At 29.8% G+C, this 11,337-nt stretch overlaps 1 pseudogene; it reads right to left on the reverse strand.

Annotated features, from left to right (window-relative positions):
* Positions 1-4,171: 4,171 nt before the first annotated feature.
* Positions 4,172-5,979, reverse strand: LOC149529170 (cytochrome P450 716B2 pseudogene; annotated as a pseudogene).
* Between the last annotated feature and the right edge of the window lie 5,358 nt (positions 5,980-11,337).

An 11,337-nucleotide genomic window follows, 5' to 3' on the forward strand; every position in this document is an offset into this window, starting at 1 on the left:
CAAGTGCCAAGCATTTCCTTTGTGAGTCTAGCTCACTCGACATCCATTGGTGTTGAACTTTCTCCTTTGTGTGCCAAGCTTACTTGGCACCTGTTTCCTGTCACTCGGCACCATCAAGTGCCGAGCAATCTGTGACTCAGTACCTTCAAGTGCCGGGAAAAATTGGTATTCGACACCTTCACGTGTCGAGCAGCTTTCAAGTACCAAGCAAATATTTTAGGTTTAGAGTTGTGAGTGTTAAATTTAATTTTAATATATTTCTCACAAAATGAAGCGTATGCCATCCATTTCTAGAATAACCAGATTGCACAACTCCAAGTGGAAAAGGACATTATTATCCATCACATCTTCAATAACTATTGCATTTGTTGCTATCACCACCATCTTTTTCAAAGTAAATAGTCCTTCAAGCTGGGTTAGCTTAGTTAAATGGGGTAATTGTGTAATAGAGAAGGTGTTCTTCTCAAGCGCTACCTAGATTCAATTTTTATGTTCATTTATTTAGAGTAAGTGCCTTGCATTGGACTTCCCTCATGAAGATTTTTTCATACATTTTTTTTTTATTGTCTAGTTGACATTTAGATTGGTCTAGTAATATCATTACATTATATTTTCCTACAGAGGTATGGAAAATAGGAAATACAAATTTGTTGAAGATATTAATTTCTGAAAGAAACTACATTTTTAATTGAACAACTTTGAGGCATATTGATTTACAAATTCAAGAAGTGCCACGTAGTGGCATGTACTTACCGTTAGAATGTATTGTAATAGAAACAATATTCGATATTATAATAATGAATATGTATAGGAAATTGAAGTTTTAAAAAGATTAGATATATAATACAATTATTAATTTTTATTATGCATGGTAAAATATTAAAGAAAATGTAATATATAAGTTGTTAATTATTATTTTTCAACAACAATTAATAAAAATAAAAATTTAATGGTAATATTTTAAATTTTAAATGATAATTCAAATTTTAAATTAGGGGTGCGTGTATTTCAATTTTACTATTGTATTTTTTTAAATATGAATATAAATTTTAAATTAAAAAAAAAAAAACTATGAAATAAAAATTTAAAAAAAGTTACATTGTGCTTTCAAGAAGATTTATATACATTAGAATAATAACTTACTTCACAGTCTTCATAGTCTTGATGTTTAGGGAAAATAATAGAAGATATATTTTCATCTATTAGTTTCTTAATAGTAGTTTGTGAATGTAATAATTGTGTATATATCTATATTTATTTGCAAAATTCATGCCGTTAAAAAAGCAATATGGTGGGAGCTCTGAGAAAAGGGGTCTTATAAGACAAAATGAATTCAACCAATTAGAATGGAGATAAATATTTTTTCATAATATATTATATTGATTAAAAATATGAAAACTTTATAAAAATTGAAATGAGGTAAAAATGCTTGCATATAATTGGTTGATACATTCAAAACTAATTCACTAATGAGACATTGCGAATGCAATAGTACATTGTCAAAAGAAAGTACAATAACAAATAATCTTCTACCAATTTGCCTTGTCATGCTCTTTAAGCTTATGCTTTTTCAACATAATGTGCCTATTTGATTTATTTGTACTCTTTTATTTTAACATAAAATTTCATGTAGGTCAAATCTCAATAACGATAAAAAGAAGTGGAGTTAAAAAAGAAATGCAAGATTTATCCACGTCTTTTTTTTACTCTTCAAGAATTTTATTCTCCTCTATTATAATTTTCAAGTTGGAAATTATTTTATTTATAACTTACCATAGAATTTTTTGTTAGTATATTGTTTGCATTTTTTCCAAACATCATCTAACTAAATAATTTATACTTTTCTAGTTTTTAAAAATGTTGTTTATATTTTCACATAATAGTTTTAATGTACATAAACAATAATAAAATATAAATAATTAATATCTTCTATGATTTTGGTGTGTGATATAGCATAACTAGATTTATAACTAGATTTATATTGGTAAGTGAAATATTCTTTTTAGATTAAGTCAATTTGTAGAACTTTTAGGATGATCTAATTATGTAGTTTTTGAGTAAAACTTATTGACTCCTATTTTAAATGGAGGGAGAATTCTCTCCACAATTATATGTGCTCATAAATTGTTCAAATATGTCATATAAAGATATATTTCTACAAAATTTATTTTCTTCTTAAATATTTTATTATCAATAATTATAAATTAATCATAAAATTTTACATTCATTTCAACAATATGAATAGATACATATTTAAACAAATAAAAATTAGATTAATATAGATCACATTCTATTTTAATTTTTCCCCTATAGGTGCGACTTCAACTGTAGCACACAACTCTTGTTTTTTAATTAGTTTTTGTAAGATATTTTCTTAATATTAATATTTTGTAATCTCTTTGGAATGTGATCTAAAACATTATTTATATGATTTGAAAATCATAATAAAATATCTTAAATAAAATAATCTAATAAGAATATATATTTAGATTAACATTAGATAATAAACAATTCTTTACACTCTTCGATACCTTCCATCTTTAGAGTATCAATAACATGAACAATAATCATTTTTGCCACCGTGATTTGATTTCACTTCCTTTCTTCTTGCTACACAATTTAGAGAATTGTGTTGTTGATGTCAAAGAAAAAATGAAAAATGGGGTTAATTTCACCGTTTTACACTAGGCTTTAATTTTTAGGCTGTACCAATTTCACCTTGCCCTGGCCCTCCCCAAGATTGTGGAAATTGACATTCCTATCCATCCGAACCCCTAGCCCTAAATTGTTCCCTTTAATATTACGGGTCCCAGAGCCCCTACCCCACAAGCTTCACCTAGTGGGTCCTTGGTGAATCCCCCCCCACTTGGGGAAGCGAGGGAGGTAGGATAAAGGGAAGAAAAAGGTGGTGGTGGAGTCAAAGGAGGAGGGGAGAGGGATTAGGAGGAGATTGCTAAGAGGAAGTTGAAGGAGGAAGCCTCATAGGAGGAGGAGTCTGATTTGGAGGATTCGGGTTGCCCCAAATGGAGGATGAAAGAAAAAGTGGTGAACTTTGGGGTGGGAGGTACAAATGAGGTGGTGGAGGAGGAGGATTTAGACTCCTTTAGGTCAGATTTAGGTGAGGCTAAGGAGAATAAGGATGTGTCACATGTCTCGACGATGGTTGTGCTGGGGTGTGTGGACCTAACAAAGGATCAATTCTCTGATACGGTGGACAAGATGCCTTCCCACGTAATGATCTCCTCCCCTATTAAGGTTGTTTCTAAAAATGCTGCTAACTATTGTTTGTGTAGGATACCACAAAGACTACTAGTCAGTATGAGGCTAGCCATCCTAGGTACTCAATATAAGGCTGGCAATGAGACGTGGGAAAGAATGTGCCTACTGACCAAAATAATGGTTAAAGTGACACATGCAGTAGCTACCATTCTTTGCCTGCTCAAGGATACCAATGGAGACCTGCTTAAGGAGGACTCTAAGATGCTATTTGACTTTTTGGCAGAAGACTAGGCAGACATCCTCCTAGGGAGTAAGGAGGCCAAGAAATCTTAAGGGCTCCCCCCTTTTTTCTTTCTAATGTTGTTAATCTGATGGTTATTGAACTTATTAGTTTGCAAGGCTTTTATGCCTTTGTTAATATTTTTCTTTAGACTCTTATGTTTGATTATAGGCATTTTGTTTAAGACTCTCATAATTATGGTAATGAATCTTGTTTATGTTTCTAGTAGAAATAGGGGTTAGTTTTGTTTTGATGGTTATCCATTGGTAGTTGACCAGTCTTATGTTATGGATCAGCACACTTTTTGGCTCCTATTATTCAAAAACATGAACAATAATATAATGTGTTGTGGATAATTTTGTAATGTTCATTAATTATTTTTAGATTAAATTATACTAGAATTTGATACCTTCCATCTTTAAAATATCAATAACATGAACAATAATATAATATGTTGTTGATAGATTCATAATGTTCATTAATTATTTTTAGATTAAATTATGATGTAATTCAGTCATTACCTTTTCAGATCACATTGTCACATTGGTGAATCTATTTGAAAAATGATCTAAACATTGATAAGCTGTAACATTGTATATTCTTATACGTGTGTAGATTAACATGACTATACTATTATTATTGTAGATTGATATACAATCATTCCAGGGCTCTTTACACCTTTCCATACCTTCCATGCTTTAGGTATCGTATATCCAGCATAGCAAAAGTCTTTACACCTTTCCATACCTTCCATGCTTTAGGTATCGTATATCCAGCATAGCAAAAGTCAGTGATGGATTTGCGCTATGCACCTTGAGCTAGAGGTTGAAGTCGCAGACTCTCCTGAGCTGCTCTCCATGAATATTTCATCTTTTGAATGTCTTCCCACTGAAGCCCTTTAGTGCCATCCATCTCTCGTAAAATCTGAGCTTGTTCTGCAAATCTTACATAATCATTAGTAGATTCTATTTTTATCGTTTCCAAATTATATTGTGCGAGTTTTTTCATAATATTTCAGATAACTTCCATGATCCATCATAGTAATCGAAAACTAAGAAAACAAGAAAACTAAAACATCCCTTAAAAAAACTCATTCACAAGGTAATCTACAAAATACAACGACTAAAATTGTTGATTTTGAGAACCAAACAAGAAATTTGTGATTAGCACCACTACTGAATTCTGTGATTTTTGTCATCATCATCAGAATATTTCATACTCTATTATGAAAAATAATATTGAAAAGTTAATAGAAATACACAATCTAATCTAGTAATTACAGTGATCTGATCTAGAAAATCAATGCAAGACTTTGTGACATTGATACCATTACATCTAATTCACATCTTAAATCTTATTAGATTTCTACAATATATTTGAAGTGTAAAAAAAATTTGGATGTGGTTGTGTCTATTTTTTAGATCAGTTTGGAATCACAGTACATGATCTATAAAAAAGAGCGAATGCAAAAATAGAATAGTAAAATATGTCATCCTGATAATAAATCACAGAATGTGATTCGAAATGTTGATGCAAAACAGATACAGTCAAATCCAAATTTGTTTTTATAATTCATTCCTTACTTGTCTCTGTTTTTTCATGAGCGTTTCACAATACAGAACCAGAAACACAATAAACTACAATGATTGAAACGATAGATTGTAAAAAAAAGACGACTATGCATGAAATGCCTAGGAGGACAAGGCAGTAGCAGTCTGGATTTAGAGCCAGATAACGTAGTAGAAAAGATAGCGTTATCACCACTGTATCTTGACTTCCTGCCAAAAGTATCAACATGTTATCCTTAATCTCATCATCCGTTAGATTCTCCTCATCTGCTTCCTCAACAAGGCAGGATAAGAAGTCATCCTGACCACCATTTGTCCACCTCTCATCGATAAGAGTTTGGATGATTTGGCAGAGATGATTTTTGGCTAAAATGGCCTTTCTAGTCTAGTCCCAGGAAAATTCAATGGCAGCTGCATGAGTATTCCCTTTACCATTTTCTCAAAATGGGGAAACAAATCTTGCTGTTGCATCTCATAATGAATACTGAAGAAGAGAGAGCACGCAACAGAAAACAAACAGCGCCTAATGAGAGGATAGGTTTTTACTTGTTCATGACAAACCCAATGACTTTTCATGTGGCTTTTCACTACGCAATCTACTCTCCCTATCCATTTTTGCAAAGCTTGGGATTTTAAGAACTTGGTGATAATCTTTCTCATAGACTTGGCTTCTTCCCTAGTTTTGGAAGGCAATCCATGGGAAACTAATTTGGTAACAGAGTAGGGCGAGTGACTGTGGACCAAAGTGTTTTCATTGCTAAAGACAAATTTATTGGCTTGAGCACTGTAAAACACTGCTGTAGGAAACCCAAACAAGCAGGTCTTGAAGATGTCTCCAACATATTGCTCAATCTTTTGTTGGAAAAAGGCATGGGCTTTGTTGGCCTTGGCACTCATAACAAGCTTTGGCATTTCTCCCATCAGTGGCCACCCAAAGGTGCCTGGTGGGAGAATGGCAGAGGAAATATTTTGTGAAGGTAGTTTCCTCTTGCCAAAAATGATGATGAAAAGAATTAGTAGACCTCCCCCTATCAAGAAACCAATACTATTCTCTACATCCATTGCTACGTAACGCAATGGAAAGGTCTTTCTTTGGTTGCGTTTGTGGTCTATCTCCCTACACCTCTCACTCTCATTTATAGAGAGTAATGGGTCATATTTTGGACTGTTAGGTAGATAATCTGTGTTTAGTATTCATTTAGTTTTAATCAAAATATCACAATTTAATATATTTGTTAATTATTATATATGTATGGGCTTTTAATGTGTTTGTGAAATTTAATAGTTTGAAATCAGTTTATGAGAGATTAAGTGTGGATACTTGTTGTAGGCAATATTCTTGCAATCACTCCATGCAATTCCTCAATTAAATTTAAGCAATCACAACATTTTTTTCATTTTTTAAATAATCAAAGTTTCTATAAAGTTCAAATTTAGATTTTTTATTTTTTAGTTCAAACATATTTCTTTAAAGGGATGATTTTTTAGGTATCATGAATTGTTTTCTCCAATTTGTATGATTTTTTTCCTATTTTTTTTAATAATGTGTGTGTCTATATAAATATAGTTATGTAATATCATTTTATAAAAAGCATGACTATTAGTATGATATTATTTAATAATATTATCATATTATTTGATTTAATAATATTATAATATTAGACCTATTATATTATTATACTTATTCTAATTTCTATAAATATTATAATAATTATGATTAGTGTAAAATATAATATAAATAAGTAGTTTTTAAAATTTAGAAAAAATGTACTCTATGATTAAAAAAATTAAATTTTAAAATAGACACTTATGTTTGATATTGGTATTCATAAATCTTAAAAAGATTTTATTTATAGTATAAGTTATGTGTATGGCACTAGTTATATTACCTTAAACTCACAACAATTTATTTAGTGCAACTGGCAAAATGTAGTAAAGTGTTAAAGAATCCTTTTCCTAATTCCATGCAGTTTAAAAGTGACACATACTATAGAGTTTACAGAATATCCTATTATTTTAGTTATATATTTATCCTTATACTTTACAATTGATTAATTATTTTATTGTGTGTCATGAACAATGTAACTAAGTAGAAAATAAATGCTAATAAAATTATATAAAGCAACTCAAAGACAAATTACAAGTAAACCAAAGACCAATTACAATGCATAACATAATAGTTACCCTAACCGTACCTCAAAGCCTAACTCTAATTATAAATCCAACCCTAACCCTAACCCTAACTCTAACCCAAATCCTAAATCTAACCCTTACCCTAACTTTAACCCTAACTCTAAGCATAACTCTAATCCTATTAATAACCTTAAAATTAAAATAAATTAAAGTTATGTAAATTGAACACCATATATAGAATTAAAAAAATACTGAAACAAAATTATACTAACCTTATCAAAATTGACCTAACCCTAACTCTAACCATAGACAAAATCCTTACTCTAAGCATAGACCTAACCCTAACACTAACCTAACCTAACTCTAACCCAAACAATAATCCAAACTCTATCCTTATCTTTATATCTAACTCTAACCCAAAATCTAATCACCAAACTCTAACCCCAACTCTAACCCTAACCCTATTTCTAATTCTAATGCAAACTCGAACCCTAACTCAAGCTCTAACCCTAATCCCAACTCTAATGCTAAGTAATACTCTTTTTCTAATCCTAATTCTAACTCTAATCCTTACCCTAATCCTTAAAACCAAAAAAAAAGGTTACGCAAATTGAATTGCTTATATAAAATTTAAAAATAAAATATTGAAGAATGATTGATAATAACCTTCTAAAAATTGAAAAATAAAAAAAAATGCTTCATGACTTATTTGCAAAAGTCATGACATACTTGCAAAAGTATTCTCATTGAATAGACTTTGAAAATTGGTAGTTAAATTGTAGACTATATTTAATAATAAAGAAATCATAATTGAATATATTTTAAAAGCAAAAATATTTTTGATATAAAATTATGAAATTTGATTTATTGTTGCAAGTTAAATTGTAGGTTGTATTTAATAATAAAGAAATCATAATTGAATACATTTCAAAAAAAAAATTTCTTTCGATATAAAATTATGATTGATTTATTGTTATGTAATAAGACTACCTAAAAATAATGTATAGAATTATGGTGCTTGTGAGAATTTTGAACTATCTAGAGCTTTTGTAGATAGGAATTTGTCAGTGTCAACTTGTGCTACTATATTGAATACAATACCTAAATTCAAAAAAAGATTTAAGTACAATAATTGCATTAATTTGATTTGATTTCTTTTTTTATTCATATTTGTATGGTTTATTGTAGTTGGGGTAGGCAATGTAGTTTGTCTAATAGTAACGATTTTTGCATAATTTGTTTTTAGTAAGTTTATTTATTCATTTAAAAATTTAATATTTCATACATATTATATGATTGGGTGAACTTATTTTCTGATCTAGAAGTACTTTTTTTGGAGGATCTCCATAATGCAATATTTTAGCCTACATTCAAGGTTAATGTAAGTCTTAGTTTCTATCTCAATATGTTCTAACACGATCAATTTTTTTTTTACCTTGCAAAGATTATTTTATAAGAGAAATAGTGCAAATGTACTTGTACTTGACCAATGAAGTAATGTGAATATAATGATTTCTTACACTATTCTCTTTATTCATTTATAATTATATTTAAGAATTATAAATTTTTTCCACATTTCTCAATAATTTTGTTTTTTCACATTTCTCAATTTTTTTTATTGAATTACATTAAATTAAATTTATTTATAAACAATTAATTACAATAAGAAAGTACATGCCAATATATGGCTCTTGTTTTAATATGTAAATATGTTAGAAAACAATTGTGATGCAATAGAATTTTTTTTTAAATTGCATTGATTTTGTCAATCATAGAAAATGAAAAATATATATTTCATTAACACCATTATTTGACAAAACAACTTTTCTACATTTGTGCATGTTGTTTTATTTTGGAAAATTATGATTAAATAACATGAAATAATCTTTAGCTTTTACTTAACTTATATGAGTTAAAAAAAAATTTTCTCTAATATGTCAATCCACAAAATGTTGGCTAATATTCCATCGATGACAAACACTACATACATAAATTTTTATATAGATTAAATCGATATTATATGTAAACTATTTTAATTTATTTATCTCTCTTTTCATGTCAATATGGATGAATATTTGAGAGCTTACAAAGAGTATTGTGTAACAAGAGCTTTGCAAGGATTTAAAAAATAGGCTCTTTCCTTTTCATCACAAATCCATAAAGTTTCCATGTGAATTTTCAATATCTGCAATCTACTCTATCAACTACTTTTTGCAAGGCTTGATTCCTTACTAGCTTGGTAAGAATTCTTCATCTACTTGGTTTCCTCTCAACATTAGTAGTCAAGGAATTTATTGCTAAGTTAGAAACAAAGTAGGACTAGTGGGAGTGGATTAAAATATTTTTGTTACTAATAAGGAATCAAATCAACTGAGTATTGTAAAAAAATACTATAGGTAAGATTGTATTGACTATAAATCTTGTACTTACAAAAGATATGGGCTTTAGTATCCTTGGAACCCATAGAATTTTGTGGTATTTCTCCAACAAGTGGTCACTCAAAGATGCCCAGAGGGAGAATAGTAGAAAATGATCTTTTATAGATATAGTTTCCACTAGTCAAATATATTGACAATAACAACTAGATCTTGACCTATAATTAAAACACCACTAATCTCTACATTTGTTACTACTCAATATAGAGGTGTATGTAAATAACTTCCAAAACCTTATATTTTTCACAACAACATTCCTAAGTAGAGTGGCTAGTTGTTTGATTTTTTTAGCATTGTAAGTTATTATGTTTCATTTTAAGTTATTGTATGGCCTGAGTTGTCCTTGTGGTGGAGAACTTGTACTCTTGAAAGAGAGGTCACAAGTTTAAATCCTATTGAGGATAAGGGTACGTATGCCTCATTTGTAGTGTAGTTAGGTACCTCTCGAAAATGAGTATGAGGTAATCTCATATCACTATCACCAAATGTCAAGCAAAAAACTATGGATGGTTTTGTGCACCATAAAGCCCCTTTCCTTTCCTTTCCTTTTGTGAGCATCATTAGATGCAACTAATGTTATACATTTAAAACCACTTACATTTGTTTTCAAAGATTTTACATGGTAAGTCTTCTACTAATAATTAAGGTTCAAAGATACATCATAAAATATGATCCACCCATACAAAAAAATGTATGGATAACAATGAGAAAATTCTTATATTATTGGTATGGTAAACACCTCACAACATTAGTTTCCTTCTAGTTTTCTGGAGTACATTGAAAATCTATTTTCAATTACTAGTGGTCATAATCAATGTATGTATTGTGACTTATAAGACATAGAAAGAAACTTGTATGTATATTATGGCTTAGAAACTTTAAGCCAAAACATGTATGCAATTTTTAAATTTAAACCATTTTGATATGTGCAACATCATGAAGGGCCAAACTATGACCTCAAGTGGTAGTGAAGAATCATCAATCAAGGTTATGTCAACTTGACATGCAATTTGAAACTAGTTATGATCTTTATTTCAAATATCTATAGGAATAGAATATGTTGGGAATTGTCTATAGTTTCTAAACTACTAGGTCAAATTTTTTGATTTTAATGTACTAGTGTTGGTAAATAGATTTGTCACAGTAGAATTTTCCCAACGGAGTGTGTGGAAAATCGTTCACAACAATTGGATAGGCCCTTGATATGTGGCCTTCCTCTACATTTAGAGGGGCAGCTCCCTCGTATGATATAATTCTTAAATGATTTTCAAATAAAAAATCTAAAACTTCAAAGATCAAGAGAAAGTTGTTCAGGATGAATGCACCACACACCCTCACAACCTTCTTGAGTAAACAAGAACGATAACAAAGGTGATCAAGAACTATGCTTGAAAGCAACCAGTATTACCAAACACATTCATTATTCACAAACACTCACACAATACCATAAGAATGTCTACTACAATAGATAACAATTTTGATTTTAGAATAAGAAACCCAAAGCACATCTCATTTCATTTCCTTGCACCAAGAAGATAATAGAGATTTTTCAATTTCAAAGATAAAAACTGTACATACTTTCCAAAATTTATCTCTTGATCAAAATTTCACCATAGTGTTCCCTTATTTTAAAACCAAAAAGTCCACCTACAAAGCCCAAACGAGCCCTTATATAGACACAAAGGTTAATAACTACCTCTTC

Source organism: Cupressus sempervirens, chromosome 11 (genome assembly GCF_028749045.1).
Source record: "Cupressus sempervirens isolate cs-2001-9-10 chromosome 11, ASM2874904v1, whole genome shotgun sequence".
Lineage (NCBI taxonomy): Eukaryota > Viridiplantae > Streptophyta > Pinopsida > Cupressales > Cupressaceae > Cupressus > Cupressus sempervirens.